Consider the following 19,095-nt stretch of genomic DNA (forward strand, 5'->3'; position numbering starts at 1 on the left):
CCCCCTCCCCCACCCCCGCTCGTGTTCTCTCTCGCTTGCTCACTCTCTCTCAAATAAATAAAACTTTTAAAAAGATTTTATTCATCAATCAAGCCCATGATTAGAATGCCTGTCCCAATAAAGAAAAGATCAAATACATAAATAAAAATTTCCAGAATGCTGCTTCTAAACATGTATCGTACATGACTGTGTAGGCCTGACCTTTTGCTCTGATATCAAAACCATTAATCTGCTTCAAAAATAAGATATGACGTTTGTACACACGGATTAAACCCTCAAGCAATCATTATCATAACCCTCGGTGGGACAAGCGGAGTTGGGTGATAATTTCTCTAGCTCCAATAGTTAACCATTGCAAGACCATTTTATAGCATTAGAATTAGAGAGCTTGGATTTCTTATTGCTATTTTATATGACTGTTTTTAGCCAACCTGTTATTTTCTGTTAATGTGGTGTGACATCATAAAGTCTATTTTTGTATTTAACAGGAGGCCGTGTTTTTCCTGGTTTTATTTTCCAGCAGCAAAAGAGCTAACGTGCTTTGAAGATAGTGAGCCCTGTGACCTCAGTCAGATGCAGTGATGTTCATAGAAGTCCGGGCCCATCTGCTAAGATAGCCTCAAATTCCAATCTGGGAGCTCTGTTTCTGGGACAGGGTTACAGGTAATGGGAAGTCCGCCCTCCTTCTGGTATTTCAGAAACAGATGGTGACTCAGGAGTTAATGCCCAGAAACACTGGCTGGGACTTGACCTTGGATTCCACATGAAGGTTGTTCAGAAGGCCTGCCCCATACGATGGAGCGGGGGGAATATCTGAAGGCCTAGGAGGTTCGGGGACAACTGCCTCCTGTCATGTCCCACACTTAAAACAGGCAAGTGGGGCTGTTTGCAATTTAGTTTTAATGTTTTGCCAAACATCTTAAGAGTTTTGGTTTTTTGTTTTTTTTTTTCAAGAGAAACAATCGACGGAGTTATATGAGGTTCCCCATCATGAAGTTCGGTTGTGCTCAGAGAGCATGAGTGCAGATCCCCACGCTCACCTGCACGATGCGAAGCTTGCAGTACTGTCCTCGGAAACTCCCCGACGGAGCACGCGTGGAGAGGCACTCGCTGTAAGATCCCAGCCTGTCCACGTTTCCGTGGAGAACGTTGCTCCCAAGCTTCCCGACGGAGTCATACACTGAATTCCAAAGCAAAAGAAGTAGGTAAGGTTAGGGTCTTTGCGTTATTTTGAAATGAATTTATGGGCACTCAGTTCCACCTCGTAAAGCCATCAATCTGAAATGTTGGAAAACAGAAGAGAGACAGAGGCATTCCGATGCCACTCCGCGAGCCTCCGTCTTGTATCCACAGCCCGTCTACACTGCGGGAGAACAATGCTGTCTGTTCTCAGGTCGGCGGCATGGTCTGCTGCTGGAAAAAAAAAAATTAGGAATATGAATTCTTTTAAGTAGTACTTGGTTTGAGGGAGTAAAAAGATGTAGCTAGAAATTGGTAGCTTTTCTTTCTCCCCGATACAGCCAGGAGAAAATACTCAGTCTTTAAAATTTTTTACTCAGTTTTGTGGGACCTCATTTTAGACAGTTAATTTTTTTTCTTATTTTTTATTTTATTTTATTTTATTTTTTTTTACCGTCAGGAGCAGTCCGGAGCCGTCACCAGGCTCCCCTGTTAACGACGCTCTTCACCTTGGCCCTGCGAAGCTCTTCTTTTGTTTGTGCTCTTAAGTGTTCTTGTGTCCTTCACTTTAAATAATTCATTTCCTTTCATTTTCCCTCGTCTCTTCCTTCCTCTCTCCCTTCCCCATTACCCCGACCCTGTACGTTTTTGATGTCTGTCCTCTCATTCACAGATGTTCTTTTTTTGTGTAAGTGTATTTATAATTTATATACATGATTTTGTGCTTCGGACTTCCTGTTTCTACACATGTCACTCAGTGCTACGTTGGTGATGTTATTCGTGTTCTGTTTATGGTGCTACTGCGCTCACAGTCCAGACCTTCTAACTACCTGTAATAATTCATCAGAATCATAGACTTAGCTAGTCCCTGGGCGATAGACACAGAGATGGCCTGCAACCCACAGAAACACCCTGAGTGTCTCCATACAGACCTACGTGAGGCTTAGCTCAGGATATACACCTGCGAGTGGGATTGCTGGGTCATAAAGTAAACGAACACTGGTAAATCCCACCGGATTGTGCTCCAGAGTGACTCCCCCAGTCTACCCTTCCCAGGGATGCTGATTCCTATTTCTTCTTTGCATTGTCCAGCTTTCTTGTTTTGGGCAATGAATGGATGTGAAATGCTATCCAGGGGTGCTAGCTGGCTCAGTTAGCATAGCAAACAACAGTTGATCTCAGGGTCATGAGTTCAAGACCCACATTGAGTGTAGAGTTTATTTAGGAAAGAAAAAAAAAAAGATAGTTAAAACGCTATCCAGGGGCACCTGGGTGGCTCAGTCGGTTAAGCGTCTGCCTTCGGCTCAGGTCATGATCTCAGGGTCCTGGGATTGAGCCCCACATTGGGCTCCCTGCTCAGCACAAAGTCTGCTTCTCCCTCTCTCTCTCTGCCCTTCCCTCCCCTCATGCTCTCTCTCTAATAAATAAAGTTTTAAAAAATAATAAAATAAAATGCTATACGGTTGTTTTAACTTTCATTTCTCTAATTACAAAAAAGTCGGGGTATTTCTGTCAGCCAGCCATTGAAGTACTCTCTTCTGTCAAGTGCTGTGTGTGTCCTTTGCCCATGGTTATGGATTTGCTCTTTGATGTGCAAGAGCTCCTTGTCACTCTGTCTACTGGTCCCTGTCTACCTGATTCACTGAAAACATTTAGAGTCAGTCGGTTATCTGTGGGTTCCCTATCCACGGCGTCCTTTGTTGGACAGAAATCCATTCTTCTGAGCCTACGCTTTCTGTTCCAGTCTTTCGACAACCTTTGTTCTGGTCAAGACTGCCTGCATAATTGGCAGGGCTAATGCAAAATGAAAATGCAGAGCCTCTTGTTTAAGAATATTGAGATGGTGACAGCAAATCACACTTAAATCAAGTGTGGGGCCCTTTGAAGTGTGGGGCCTGTGTGACTGCAAAGGTCACATGCCTACAAAGCCAGTCCTTGTTCTAATACCGGAACCACATGGTTTTTAGTATTATGGATTTGTAGTATACTGCATATCTGCTTTTAGTCTTTTTTTTTTTTTTAGGTTTTGTTTATTCATTTAAGAGTGAGCACAGAGCGGGAGAGAGAATGAGCCTGAGCAGGAGGAGGGGCAGAGGGAGAAGCAGGCTCCCCACTGAGCGGAAAGCCCACTGCGGGGCTCGATCCCAGGATGCTGGGATCATGACCTGAGCTGAAGGCAGACGCTTAACCTACTGAGCCACCCAGGCGCCCCTGCCTTTAGTCTTCTTTTCAAAGTTGAGCTAGTTAATTTGTAGACCATTAAGGATTCATACAAATTTCAGAAAATCTGTATTCAGAAAATTTCAGGAAACATTTATTGAGCTCCTTGAAATATCCAACTAGAATATTGACTGAAATTGCTCCAAATTTATAGATTATATGGGGGTAAGTTGACATCATTTTTGTATTAAGCCATCATTGGATGTCAGTCTTCTTTTCTGTCCTTATGTGAAATTTTACATTTTTCCTTGGTAATCTTAACACAGATTGTTTAAAAGATTCCTAGATAGTGTATAGTTGGCTATTTTTCTTGATGTTTTATTTTCAATTATATTTTCCGATTGATTGTTGCTGGTGTAGAAAAATGCTATTGATTTTTATAATAGGTTTTGGTATCTGGCACATTTGCTAAGCATTCTTATTCGTGTTGTAATCTTATTTCTTCCTTGTCAATTCTTGTACCACTTTTCCCCCCTTTTCTAGCTTTGGAATCAAAATTACAATGAAATTTATAAGGAGCATTGGGTAGCTTTCACACTTTTTATTTTCTGGAACAACCGTAATTAACACTGGTTGCCCGGAGTTGGGAATAGTAGAGGGAGGGATTACACATGTTGGCAATGCAAAGGAGAACTTTATGGTGATAGACAGTTCTGTGTCCTGATTGTGGTGTGGGTTACACAGTCTACACGTGTGCTATAACAACACAGAGCTACCCACACACATTGTACAATTCTTTTTATATCGTCCTATAATTATGTTCAATGCAACCATTAGGAGGAATTGAATGAAAGACGTGGGGCCCCTCTGAGACTGTGTGTTCATGGATTCTAGTATTTTTTCACTTGGCATCCGTTCATCATGGGGCCAATTTTTGTATTAACTACATTTTCTTATTTTCTGTATTTGTGACGCTCTGACATTTGTGGCCTCCCTGGCTGCGGAGAGACGGCCCATCCTTGATCTATCCAATTCTTAGAGCAAACACTTTCCCACGTGGCCCCCCAGCGTGGCCTTCCCCCATCTTGGGAAACGAAAGCAATAAAAATCTTTCAGTGGCATTGTCCTCTTCCTGCTGTCGCTCAGTCACCTCCATCAATGAAAACCTGTAGGTGTAATTGATACACTTCGGTGCAATTTTTGCAACTTCCCGTAAATCTACCATTATTTAAAAATAAAAAGGTATTGTAAAAAGTAAGTGTTGGGCAGCTTTTCTATTTTCGGAATCTTTAATTTTGACAGCTGGTGTTTTCATTGTCACTCCTCGTTCTAAGTGTTTCGTGACCTTGTTTGGTGGTAACCCTCATCATGTCTTTTTGTGACACAAGGGCTCTGCGTAACACGTTACTCAGTTTCCATACACGTAGGGTTTCTCTTTTAGCTCTGCCTTTGTCATTTCGAAGTCAGGTGTCTGATTATCTTTCTTTCTGGAAATTTTTACAATTTCCTCATCGTGTTTCATGTTCTTAAGTTTAGGTCGGTCCCGATGCGTATGTCGATGTGAATTTTCTTTATCAGTCTGGTTTGGCATTCTGTAAACCAGTTCGATCTGATGTCTTTTATCTTCTTTTAATTCTGGAGAAAATATTGCTCTTATTTGTTAAATATTTCCTTCCTTCTGCTTGTTTGGTTACGTGTCTCCTTCTGACGGCACTTCTGGCCTCAAAATCTCTTAGTGGTTTGTTTCCCAGCTCTTTATTCCTTCCGGCTGTACTTGGAGTGTTCCCTTAAATGGAACTCCCAGCTCCTTGTGTTCCTTGGCCTCCATCTACCCTACTCTTTATCCCATCTATTGTGCTATTTATCCATTTCAACTAGTTTTACTCTAATAGTCTGTCTTGCTTTTATGATATTTTTAAAGATCTATTTATTTATTTGAGAAAGAGAGAGAGAGAGAATGCACGCGTGAGTTAGGGAAGGGGCAGAAGGCAAGGGAGAGAATCCTTAAGCATTGAGCATGGAGCCCCATGTGGGGCTCAATCCCAGGACCCTGAGATCCTGAGCTGAAATCAAGAGTCAGATGCTTACCCACCTGAGCCACCCAGGCGCCCCTTGCCTTCATGATTTTTTATTCATACTTTGTATTACCGATATTCTCCTTTAGCTCTCTGATTATACTTATTGTGTTTTTATTTTTGTTAAGATTTATTTATTTCTTTTAGCGAGAGAGAGAGAGAAGGGGAGCGGCAGAGGGAGAAGGAGAGGAAGAGAATCTCGAGCAGACTCCTCTCTGAGCACAGAGCCCACTGCGGGGTTCCATCTCCTGACCCTGAGATCATGACCTGAGCAGAAACCAAGAGTCAGACCCTCAACTGACTGAGCCACCCAGGCGCCCCTACTGTGCTTATGTTAACTCTTTGATGACCGTCTGTTCCAATAATTCAGCTTCATGTAGTACACATATTCGCTCAATTCACTGGCATTAGCTTCAAGAACACAGTAGGGGCGCCTGGGTGGCCCCGTCATAAGCGTCTACCTTCAGCTCAGGTCCTGATCTCAGGGTCCTGGGATCGAGTCCCTCATCAGGGTCCCAGCTCAGTGGGGAGTCTGCTTCTCCCACTCCTCCCTGCTCGTGCTCTCTCTTGCTATCTCTGTCACTCTCTCTGTCTCTCTCTCTCAAATAAATAAATATTTTAAAAAAAGAATATAGTAAACATGATACAGTTGGATTTTCTTCTAAGCTTGATTAATATGGTCCAGTTGATCACTTTCCCTTAAAGTTACTCGGTAAGACCTATGCTGCCAGAGCCAGATCCTCACATTATGCCAACAACAGCCAACATACGGAGACGATTATGTGCCCAGAGCTGTTTTGAGTGCCTTCTGTCCATTGTCTCGTCTACTCCTCACACAATCCTATGAGATTATGAGTAATCATGTTAATCTCCATTTTACAGATTCATAAACAGAGGCAAAAGATGGTCAATAATGTACACAGCCACATAAATCTGCCCCTTTCTAACGGCTCACAGAATCAGCGCTGGGTGCTTCAACTAAGAATCAGAGCTGTGTGTTCAAATCCATCTTGACCTGAACCCATAACCTCTCGCCGTCTAGAATATACAAAATACCCTGTTTTTACATGTCAGTTTGGTATATAAGTTCTTATTTATAACTAGAGATGGTGATGTTCCTTAGAATGAGTGGGAAAAAAACTCCACATACAGCTTGGCCAATTATGCATCTCTTCTTGCATTTCTGTCTTTGTCTTTGCTAACAGTTGGGTTTCTGAGAGTTAACCTAAAAATCAGATGGAAGGAACTGCATTTTGCTTACACGTGTGCTTTAAAAAAAAAAAAAATAATAATAATATATGATTTTAAAAACCTCCCAGGCTGGGGTGCCTGGGTGGCTCAGTCATTAAGCGTCTGCCTTTGGCCCAGGGCGTGATCCCAGGGTCCTGGGATCGAGCCCCACATCGGGCTCCCTGCTCCACTGGGAGCCTGCTTCTTCCTCTCCCACTCCCCCTGCTTGTGTTCCCTCTCTCGCTGGCTGTCTCTCTCTCTCTCTCTCTGTCAAATAAATAAATAAATAAAACCTTTAAAAAAAAAAAAAGAAGAATCTGCCCCAGGAAACACATACAAGCATGCAATTGCAAGATGGTTGTGGCAATAATGCCTGTAAAGGCAAAAAAGTAGACATACACTATTAGGTTGAACCACATGAAAATTCCATTTTATGAGACGAAAACTATTTAATGTCAGAAATGTCAAATAGTTCAACCTTTGTCAGGAAAAGGGTAAATGAACTATGGTACTTTCGTATTTTATAATGCTCTGCAACAATGAAAATGAGTTAGATCTATATTTGATGCTATGGGAAATGCTCCAAGACATACTGTTCTGTGGGAAACAAAGAAGTTCATGAACAATTAATGTAGGGGTGCCTGGGTGGCTTAGTTGGTTAAGCGGCTGACTCCTGATTTTGGCTCAGGTCATGATCTCAGGGTCCTGAGACTGAGTTCCATGTCGGGTTCCATGCTCAGTGGGGAGTCTGCTTGAGGATTCTCTGTCTCTCTCTGCCCCACCCCCTGCTTGAGTACTCTCTCTCTCTCAAATAAATAAATCTTTTTTTAAAAAAGAACAATAAATGTATTTTTCAATTTTACAAAGCAAAACAACATCTTTCTAGTAGATACATATCTAGTAGGTACATATTGCACAAAAACGCAAGGAGAAGGTTCTGGAAAGTTCTAGAAGGCGATATACCCATTGATAAGAGCTGTTATCCAAGAAAGGGACTGAGAATTAAATGAGGGAACAAAAAACTACTTAAACTTGGTCTGTATTGTTTTGATTCTTTTACAGTGAGAATAGATTCGTATATTATTTAGTAAATATATAAACAATAAAATATAAAAAAATTTTAAATATATATTTTTTAAAAAAATTCTTCAGTGGTATTTCATTATCTAGAGTAGGAGTTGGCACACTGTGGCCCTGTTTTTGTAAGTAAAATTTTATAGGAATACAGCATCTCATTTGCTTACACATATGTTGTCAACACTGCTTTCTAGATACAGGCAGGGTTCAGTAGTTGCGACAGAGGCTGTGTGGCCCACAAAAACAAAGTATTTGCTATAGGGTCCTTTAAAGGGAAACTGCAGACCTCTTATCTAGAGCTGTGATTCTCAAGTCTGGGCAGCCATTAGAATCCCCTGGGGCATCTTTAAAAAACACCAAGACCCAGGCCAGGTTTCACCCTCATGAAGAATGAGGTCAGGGTGTGGCTTGGGCATTAACTGGTTTTTTAAATTTTCCCAGGTGATGCCCTGTGCAGCCAGACTTGATTGCTCTGATCTTTAAGTTTAATTCCAGACTCCTGAGAGTGGTTTCAAAGGCCCTTCGTGACCGGACCTGCCTCTCCAGGCTCGTCCTCCCACACCCACACCCACACCCATTTCCTCTGCTCCATTATACAGAACACACCAGGCCTGCACTTGTCTGTTTTTCTGCTTGGAATGTCCTTCCTTCCTGTCTGCCTGGCAAATGTGGAATCATCCTTTGGGTCTCGGCAGAAGGATGGTCTCCCTTGGGAAGCAGTCTAGACCCTTGCTTGGTGGGTCACACTTAAAGGCGTGTAATGGTTCACCTGTCTGTCTCCTATGTAAGGGAGGGTTCCTATTTCCATTAATGGATATCTCAGAGGAGGAACTCAAAAAACATTTGCTGGATGGAACTAAACTTTGAAAAAATTAAATTCAAATGCCCAAAATCCAGCTCCATGAATGTATTTTGAGGTCTTCCATGTGTCAAGAAAACCAGCAACACTTTAAAAAAACCAGATGCATTTATTAGACATAAGCTAAATGATTCTCCTGTTCCCTTTCTCTATCACTGAGTATTCCCAACACTGTGGCCTGAAGTTTAAGGATCTGTAACTATAAGAGTCCAAGGAGATAAAAACAAGAGAGATGTCAATACTGAGCTTGACTTAATCCTTAGATAAAACTCTAAAGGACTAATTTAGAGAGATACCCAATTATTCTCTTGAGAAGATCAAATTCCACTTTTTTAATTTTTCCAGTTGGTGTTCTGCTTTGTAAACTGATTGGATTTATGGTTTTCTGGCTGAGGTTATTTCGGATGCACGCAAGTTTCAATTGCATTTGCTTCCTTTCCGATTATGAACTCAAACGGACAAGTTGCCCTTTTCTTGCCTCCTGCTTAATTGGTTTCTGTCAGGAACCCGAGATGCTGGGCCAAGGCCGCCATCCAAATAAAAATACATAGTGATTGTCATGGGAGGAAGGCATAGGATAAACTAATGATTAATCCCACCTGCTGCTTCAAATCACATGGCAGTTGTTCCAAATTTTCATTTCCAAAAGATGAAAAACAACTCGTTTTAATTCTGCTGGGCTAATTGGCAGACAGATTGCTTTCTCACATGGTGGTGATAATATGTGGATATTAAAATGTGGAGCTGATTAATTTCTGGGTTTGAAAGGAGGAAAGACAGACCCTGGTCAGTGGTCTTAATGTTGTAAAATATGGATGCACTTATACCATGACGCTGAAGGCAGCAGAAGCTTCTAGAATGCTAAGCCACAAAGAAATCCTGAAAGTAAGGATCATCTACAGCATTATCAGCAAATATTTATTAAGCACCTACCAGATCGCTGTGTTACGTTGGAGAATTTTAAAAACTAGAATTGAATAGTCCTGGCACTATTGTCGATGATACAGGGCATACACAGAAAACACTAGCCATCTGTTGCCAGAGATCTCCTTGTTAGTAAGAAAGAGATCCGAATGTGCTATCAATTTGATATCCGAAGTTCCTAAAGCAGCTTTTTACAAACACCTTCTGGAAGTCCCCCTTGTGTCTGGTCAACTATTAATCTTGGACTTGGAGACCAAGAATAGCAGGGGTATTAGTTCTCTGTGACCACTATTACAAATTCCCACAAACTTGGTGGCTTAAAACCACAGATATTTGTTCTCTCACAATTTTGGAGGCCAGAAGTCCAAAATCAGTATCACTGGGCAGAAATCAAGATGTCCACAGGGCCACATGCCTTCTGGAGGCTTTAGGAGAGACCCATTCTTTGCCCCTTCCAGCTTCTAATGGCTGCCGGCATCCCTTGGCTTGTGGCCACATCACTCCGATGTCTGCCTCTATGGTTACAGCACCCTCCCCTCTGTGTGTCAAATCTCCCTCTGCCTCCTACCTCTAAGGGTGCATGTGATTGCCTTTAGGGCCCATCTGGATAATCCGGGATAATTTCCTCATCTCAACATCTTTAACTTAATCACGTGGACAAAGATGTTATTTCCATATGAGGTAACACTCACAGGTCTCAGGAATGAGAATGTCGATGTCAGTAGGGGCGCCATGTTTCAGCCCACTACAGCCTGGATGTGTCTGAAATCCAGCTAATCCAGACATTTCAGTGGATGCCACTCTGCCACCCTTGCTCTAGTACGAGATTTCATTTGTTTCAGCAGTTTTTCTGTCCCGAGCTCCGGCACTGGTGGAGGGGCTGGCCTTGAGGAAAACGCCCTTCAGACTCACAGCCAGATGGGAAAAGAGCAACGTCTGCAAATCCAAATCAAGTTGAGGGCCAGTCCTCCAACGATAACAAGAGAACAAAAGCTCAGCTGGGACCAGTGACCGGCTAGCCCAGTAGGTACCGACCTACAGCTTGTCTCCTGTAACAGGGTATAAACCACGGGCCTTGCCTTCCAGGAAAGAGGATGAGACACACAGAGAAGAGACAGGAAATAATCATTCCAAGAGATGAACAAGGAAGCCAGAGGGGGTAAGTTATCAGAGGAGGAAGCTCAGCAACCCCGCCATCGGGTGGGCTGAGAAACCTGACATGGGGACCGGGGAGAAGGGACTTGAGGGGTTAACAATTTTTAAAACACAAATAGCTGCTTGGGGAAGATTTCAAGGATGTTATGAGATTAGAGAAAACAGGAAATGAAAAGCCCTGCAGACTGCTTGGGAACCAGAGCCCCCCCCCCATTCCGTCCCTGAGGAATTAAGTGCAGGAACATGCAGACATCATGTGAACCCAGGGGGGGCCTCGCTCTGTTGAGCACAGTTTTAATTCCATATAAATAGCACCCCCTGAAAGGCCTCTGTGGCAGATGGTGTTATAAATGGCCCGGGTGGATGTTATGAAATGGGCATGGGCGGGCCGGGTGTATCTCAGAGAAAATGAGTTCCAGCATCTACCTGAGACCGCTTGTTTTGTGTTTTGTTTTTTGTCTCTGAAATAGATGCATACCTTTTTAATCCGGAGGGTGTGTTTGGGAGCCCATAGTTTCCCGTGTTTCTTTCCTGGTGCTGTCCTGATTTCCACCAACTGGGTGGCTTATAACAGCAGACCTGTACCGTGCCACGGCTCTGAAGACCAGAAGTCTGAAATCACGGGGTCCGCGGGCTTGGTGCCTTTTGGAGACTCTGAGGGAGAATCTGTTCATGCCTCTCCTCTAACTTCTGGTGGTTGCTGGCAATGCTTGGTGTTCCCTAGCTTGTAGATGCAGCCCTCCGATCTCTGTCTCTGTCCTTACACGGCAACTCTCCCTGTGGGTCTCTGTGTAGAAATTCCCTTCTTACAAGGACACCAGCCATTGTCCTAGGGCACTGCCTGACCCAGCACGATCTCATCCTAACTTCAGCACATCCACAAAGACCCTATTTCCAAACAGGATCACATTCACAGGGACCAGGGGTTAGGGTATCAACATATCTTTTTGGAAGACACAATTCAACCCACAACACTCTCCAAGTGGGTATTCTAATCCAAGCCAAAGATGTTTGTGTGACCTGGTTGGGGATGCTTTGGGCCTGGAGGCAAGAAGCCGCCATGTGCTCAGGGAAGGTGTGATAAGTTTATGGAGAGACGGGATCCCAAGATAATGGATGTCGGAGAACCTGGTGGGCCATGGCAAAAGATCTGCAGAAATAGCCAGTCAGGTGTCTACCAGGACCAAAGAAACATAACACAACTTCAATGTCTCCTTTTAATGGAGTTTCTAATATGTATTCTGGTCATCCGCCCATTAAATTATGTACATATATACCGAGTGCCTATGGGGATATAGCTTGGGGGTAGAGCATCTGACAACATATATTCCAAGTGCCGCTGTCCTCTCTGGGCTCTGGGCTGGAAAGGGAGCTTTCACACACGATTACGTGACATTTAATATGCTAAGAAGGCATAAAGAGGAAAATAAGAAACACCTATGTTCCTATCACCCAGCTTAAAAAGTGAAACGTGATTCATCATTTGAAATCTGACAGGACCCCAATCACGCCCCCAGCCCGACCAGCTGGTCCCACTCCAAGACGACGTCTAACTCCATTTGGAGGTCATCATTTTCACACGTCTCTTTCCACTGTCTGTCTGACACATACCTGTCTCCCCAAACAACACAGCAGCCTAATGTCATATTTGGTCCCTTTAGATCCCGCATGTATTCTTCCACAACTTTCTTCGTTGATGTTCTTTCTGCATATTCCCCCAACATTGGCCCATGTGGTGCTGCTTTATTCCTTCCTGCCATGTTTTTTCATGTTTCTCTCGCTGCTTATTTTAGGCAGTGATTGAAAGCACAAGCTTGGGAATCCAATGACCTGGGCTCAAACCCTATCTCTGCCACTTATTTTGGGCAAGATGCTTTACATCGCTGTGGCTCCCTTTTGTCATTTATAAAATAGAGAAAATTCCCTGCTCAGAGCGGGCCTGCCGGAACTCGGTGGGACAGCCCTCGTGCAAGCTGGGAGCCACCCCCCACGTAAAAGTGCTCTCTAAATATTGACTCATCATTTTTCCATCCGCATGACTGTCAGGAAAACCATGCTGAGAAGAAAGGTCAGAATCACGCTCTGTACCCAAAACTCTCAGGCAAAATGTCGAAGCAACAGCGTCAAGTGTTTTCTGGTGCGTTAGAAAGCAAATCGATTACAACAACTACAGATAGCTTTCATCTACTCAGTTAACTAATGGTCGTCTAGCCCATTTGTATAAATCATTTGATTCTTTCTTGGACCATTGACCTTTGGGAAACCTTTTTCACTAAAGAAAAAAGCTTTTCAGTTTCCAGGCCCCTACAGACGGAATATTGTTGGAACATGACCAGAGTAACTTGTAAGGCAAATAGTGTGTCAACGCGGCTGTGTTGACTAACAATGACAACACGCACCACCACCTCATCACCAGCGGTCTCAGCCAGTCCCTGTACCCTGGGATTTTCTTGGCCAGCGTGTTTGGCCCGGGTTTGTCAGAATGTTCCCTGTTTGGTTTCAGCCAGTGTTCTAACAAAACATCATCAGCTCTAAAATGGGATTTGAAGATGGCCATTGAATGAGTTGGATTTATATGTTTTCCAACGTCGCACTGAATATCAGGACATGTAATCCAGTGTCGAATGGCAATTGCTTCCGATCACGGGCTATTTTGAATCCCCCCATATTAGATCAAAACTTTTGTCTGCCTGTATGATGTGTATTTGCTACTGTTTTCCAACACAGAATAAATTAGTCACGTGTCCAAATGCAAATGGAAATCGCGATGATGGTTTTTCTGGCTTTGGAAAGAGTTGAGTTTTTACATTGCTTCTCGTTAGTGGTTTCCTGCAGCATCCACAATGAATCATTCTCCAGGAGAGGTTACCCCACCGAAAAAGAATCTGATTTCTTACCCCTTCCTGGCAGAAAGGTAGGTGTCCCTTTAGATGTGAGAATAATTTGGGGAAACTAACAAAAAATAAATTATGGCGGCCTATGACATGCAAAGAGCTTTGGCTACAGTCGGACTTCTTCCTGCGTGGGCCAGTGCCTTCACCTAAATTCACCGTCCTCAGAATTTATCGTCAAATGCATAATGGGTAAACCTTGTCCCCTAAATAATGAAGTAATTCATCATCAAAAGCAGACTAAACATCTAGAGAAAGAAATTAGTAAGTTATCTCATACGACGGCAAAATGCTACCAACTTCGATAATAGTAACAACATCTTACAATTTATAAACAGTTCTGGTCTTATTTGAGAGGTTGGTCCTCATGAGATTCCTTCTGGCTAAAATTAAATACCACTTCCTCTCTTGCCCTTGTGCAATAAAAATTCCTCCTCCCTCCATGATTCCTGGAGCAATCTGTAAATTGAGGCGCATCTCGCCTTCCCTCTTTGGTTCTGTGTTTTTAATTATCAAGGGTTTTTCTAGAATCCTCCCAGCACAAAGTTCAGATTGCCCTCTGTTCACCATCCAGCAGGACAGCAAAACCTACTTACTTCTTAGAGCGTATTCTTTGGCCTCCACTGAATTCAGATCAGAAAGGAACTCATCAGTGTCTTGCATGCATTTGAGAGAAATGTTTCCTGCGGGAAACACAAAAGGTAATTGAAACAGAAAAGACAGAAGACAAAATAATAAAGTCAGGACCATCGTTGTCCCTTAACCTGTCAGGGTAAAATTCCCCTCTTAGACAAAGAGCCTTATATTTACGAAACACTCGTCTCTAATGTGCTGGGCGGGGGGAATGGGACATGCCTCAGTCCTTAACACGCAGAGATAAGCTGTGAGTCCTCAGCCACCTGCAAAGCAGCTGAGATGAACAAACCATGGAAACCGATTTATACACAACTTGTTATTGTTCATTAAACTCGCGCTGTGGATGTGGGGGCCGCTGACCACCTGGCTTCCTTTAGCTACGCAGATTAACATTGCCGCCTACCACGGAGAGGCCGGATTTTCCCCAGCTAGATGGTCTTGTGGACATCTCTGGGTTTAAAAGATAGACGGAGGATGTTAAGGGGCAATATTTGCTTTTTTCCAAGAATGATTATGAATCCGACCTATGAAACATTCAGATAGATCGTAAGCAACGAAGGGCTTCTTCGCGATCGCCTGGCTATCTTACGCCTCTGTGAATGTGTCCGCCGGACCTGAACGCGATGGAGGCGTGGGAGTCATGACCTCCCCCACGGAGAGGGCCAGCTCCGCAGCAGGACAAGCGAGCTCCTGCATCCTCACGTGGGGGCTGAGACACACAGGCTGGGAAGGAAACGATGCTGACAAAAGCCCATGGTAACAGTGTTCATCTACTTTAAGAAAACATCAAATGTGTGGCTCCGGATTCCTCGCGGTGTAAATATTCTCCTTCCAGAAAGGCTTTCTTGAAATAGTAACCTCCCTAACTACATTTCAAACGTGGTGCAAACCTTGTTTACGCAGCCGGAACACACCCACACCTGTGGGCGGCCGGGACTCGGGTATGCGTCCTGCTCGCGGGCTGGACGGCAGCCTCCAGCATCCCAGACCTCTACCCTCGGTCTGAGTCTGTTGGGACTGCTATAACAAAACGCCCCAGACCGGGTGTTTTGAACAAAAATTCATTTCTCACGGTTCTCCAGGCTCAAGGCTCCCATTACGGTGAAGGCCCCCTTCCAGAGCCTTACCGGTGCCTTCTCCCTGTGCCCTCCCAGGGTGGAGGCAGCGAGGGACCTTTCTGGGGTCTCTTCTCTAAAGATACAAATTCCATCCTCAAAGCCTCTCCCCTCAGGACCTAATCACTGCCACAAAGCCCCACTCCCAAATACCATCATCTTTGGGGCTTAGGATTTCCACATATGGGTTTGGGGGTCGACACAAACATTCAGACCAGAGCACCCTCCCTCGCAAACACTCCACTGTCTCTCACCTCTGTTCCTTTGCTCATGCTGGGCCTTCTGTCCCCAGGGCCCTTCTCTGAGCCCACCTTCTCCTGGACATTATCTTCCTGCTTCTAGAAGATGTTGGCTCTTCCAGGAAGTCCTCCTGGGCTTCTCCGTAGGCAAGGAGACGCGCCTGTTCTCTGTGCTCCCTCATTGCCTTTATAGACTCTCTTTACCTCCGCACCCTGAAGACTGTCTACTTCTTTTTTTTTTTTATTTTTATTTTTTAAAGATTTTATTTATTTATTTGACAGAGATAGCCAGTGAGAGAGAGAACACAGCAGGGGGAGTGGGAGAGGAAGAAGCAGGCTCCTAGCAGAGGAGCCTGAATGTGGGGCTCGATCCCAGAACGCTGGGATCACGCCCTGAGCTGAAGGCAGACGCTTAACGACTGCGCCACCAGGTGCCCCAAGACTGTCCCCCTTTCCTGCAGCCTGGAAACTCTATGAAGGCGGGCACCGTGCCCTTTTCATCCCCCTGTGCTTTTTTAGAGTCAATTTACGTCATAGCTAAGAGCAAAGTTGACACTGAACTGTGGAACCTACGGCAGTCTCTCTACTCCATTTACTTGATCTGGAAAATTAGGATAACAATAATCTCAACCTCTTAGAGTTATTTTGAGATTTAAGTGAATACATTTAAAGTTACTAGGAGAACATCTGGCCTATCATAAATCCCTGAGACGTATTAGCTACTATGTTTATATTCTAAATAGCCCTGCACACCTGGCAGATGATAATATATACACCAGACACCCAGATAACATATACACCAGGGGACGTCACAGTGGCTGACCTAACGTGGACCCTTAATTAACAATAACTATTGTGGCCACTTACTATTACTGTCATTGTTATTGGACTAAAGAAAAAAAAAGATTCAGGCACACAGGCTGAGTAGTTTCTTGAAAAAATAGATCATTAGATCCAAGTTACAAAGGGAAAGTCCTAGAACAATAACAAAGAACTTTCCAGAAGCCAAACCTACCCAAAGACGAACTGGGCTCTTTCAAAGGTTATAGCAGTGCTCAGGTATTGGATGAACGCTGGATCAGGGTGTTAGACAAGAGATCCAGCATCAGGGGCACCTGGGTGGCACAGTGGTTAAGCGTCTGCCTTCGGCTCAGGGCGTGATCCCGGCGTTATGGGATCGAGCCCCACATCAGGCTACTCTGCTGGGAGCCTGCTTCTTCCTCTCCCACTCCCCCTGCTTGTGTTCCCTCTCTCGCTGGCTGTCTCTCTCTCTGTCGAATAAATAAATAAAATCTTTTAAAAAAAAAAAGAAATCCCGCATCAAATGGTCCTTATACAAACGACCTTGAAGGTCTTCTCTGACCTTGAAACCCTCTGAGTCTTCCTTCAAAATTATTTTCTGTCATGAACGCATTAGTTTGTCACCACACGCCTCCACAGTTGTTCGTAAACTGAAGCAGAAGTGGAAAGTTCAGTACAAAAAAATGAAAGATAACATCCAACCTGGAGCTACCTGGAGAAAGCAGAAACTTCCACTAAAAAGGGGACCTAACTGATCACCAGAAACAAGGGTTAAGTGGTTGACTACTTCAGTCTCCCCATCTGTGAAATCATAAAATCATCCTGCCTCGCGAAGTTGTTTCCTAAGATTAAACGAGAGCTCTTAAGTCCTAAACAAATAGGAGTTGGTTTAGAGCTCTCAGCTCCAAATGTCTCTCCTGGGCTTAATTACCTTCCTACATTAAAAAAAAAAAAGAAAGGGTGGGGTGGGGTGGCTTCCCAACACGAGAGGTTTAGGTAATCCGAATATTTAGGAGTGACTAAACAGGACTGGCTCAGTCGGTGGAACTTGTGACGCTTGATCTTGGGGCTATAGGTTCAAGCCCCATGTTGGGTGTAGAGATTAAACATTTTTTTTATTCTTAAAAAAAAAAAATCACTAAACAGAAAAACCTCTGACACCTGAATTGATTTCCAACTCTGTTGTCAATAGTCTATAGTCACTGAAAGTGGGAATGGTACAGCTCTTAGAATTCAGTGTTAAGTACTCCATCTTTTGTCAACTGGCGGAAAAAACCTAAAGAGCAGAACACAGAGCCATGCTTGAATCATTAGTAATAAAAACCATCTAAAATGATTTTAAAATACCACCTATGGAAGAAGGAAACAGAGAATCTTAGTTTGGGGTAATTAATCATTCGGGACCCTTCTAATGCTTGTCCCAATCCCTGAAAAATAAAATCATGACGGATCGAGGTTCAAGGAGACTTGGTTGCTTTACGAAGACATTGCCGGCACCTGTCTCATGCAATGCAATGTGCTGGGCGTAAAAATAGGACATGAAAGTAAATAACGCGTTCCCTTCCTGAAAGCAGGGCTTTCTCGTCTCCCGAGGCAGCAGCAATCAGCGGATGTTGTTCTTAATGCCACAGTCATTTTCTTCAAGTAACTAGCTCTCCAGGAGAGCGCAGTCAGCGGCTCTTCAGCCAGCCCTGGCTTGGAGGGAACAAGGATTTGTCTTTGCCGACAAGAGTAAGGATCAGCCTGGTGGGGAAAAGAGAACTGGAACGTGCCGCTCTCAGGCTGCAGAATGGACGCCTCTTCTGTCCCGAGGGAATGGCAAGCGTGGACTTCAAAGCCGGCAGAGCTCCCACAGCAGCTCAGCACGTACCCAGAGGACGACAGTTGACAAACAAGCGTGTAAATGCCAGGAGGAAAATCGACTGCAGGGGAAAGAAGTAGAGAGAGGCGAATGGCTGTGTGCTGTTGGGCAGGGTGGGCACGTCGTAAGCTGCGTGACCTGGAAAGGCTGAGAAGGGGACTGCTGAAGCCACGGGAAAGAAAGGAGAAGGCCCAGGCGGAAATAGTAACTGAGGGAAGAACATTCCTGGCAGAGGAGACAGCCAGTGCCAGCCCCGTGAAGGGAATGGGAACAGGGTGTGACAGGAACAACTGGGGGGCGAGGGAGAAGAGGCAGGACGTGAGGCTGGTGAGGGGACAGGATGTGGGGACGGAAGGTCTGCTGGGGTCTACATGGCTATTGACAGGCACACACTTCTGTTTACCTTGGTTAAGTCTCTTCTAAAATAACTGATATTGTCATGCCACTTCGATGGTGTCTTAGAGGGAAGCGAGAGTCTAAGCTTTGAAATGTCCCGCCCTGAGACGGGCGCTGCCCGGATCCCACACAGTTCAGTGGTTCCTTGAAGGCAGACCGATTCCCCGGTGAAGAGAGGAGCTGAGGAATGCCATTGCCACCACGCCACCAGAATGAGTAAATTCAAAACGTCCCTGCTTGTTTGTGTCTTTTGCTTGAGAGGCAAAGCAGGAGCACCGTTTTGGCCAAGTGGCGGCCATCCCATGCTCAGGTTCGGCTGCTGGGGGTCAGAGACAGTGACCTTCTGGTTTCCGGAGTAGGAGGCAAGACCCATCTCTTGCTGAGACTCAAGCCATGGCAGACTCCCCACCCCTGGAAAGTGATCAGATGCAGAACTGAGAAAACCAAGGATAAATGTCCATTTATCTACTTAGTAGAGACACATCTTCTACCCTTTC

Source organism: Ursus arctos, unplaced genomic scaffold, assembly GCF_023065955.2.
Source record: "Ursus arctos isolate Adak ecotype North America unplaced genomic scaffold, UrsArc2.0 scaffold_17, whole genome shotgun sequence".
NCBI lineage: Eukaryota > Metazoa > Chordata > Mammalia > Carnivora > Ursidae > Ursus > Ursus arctos.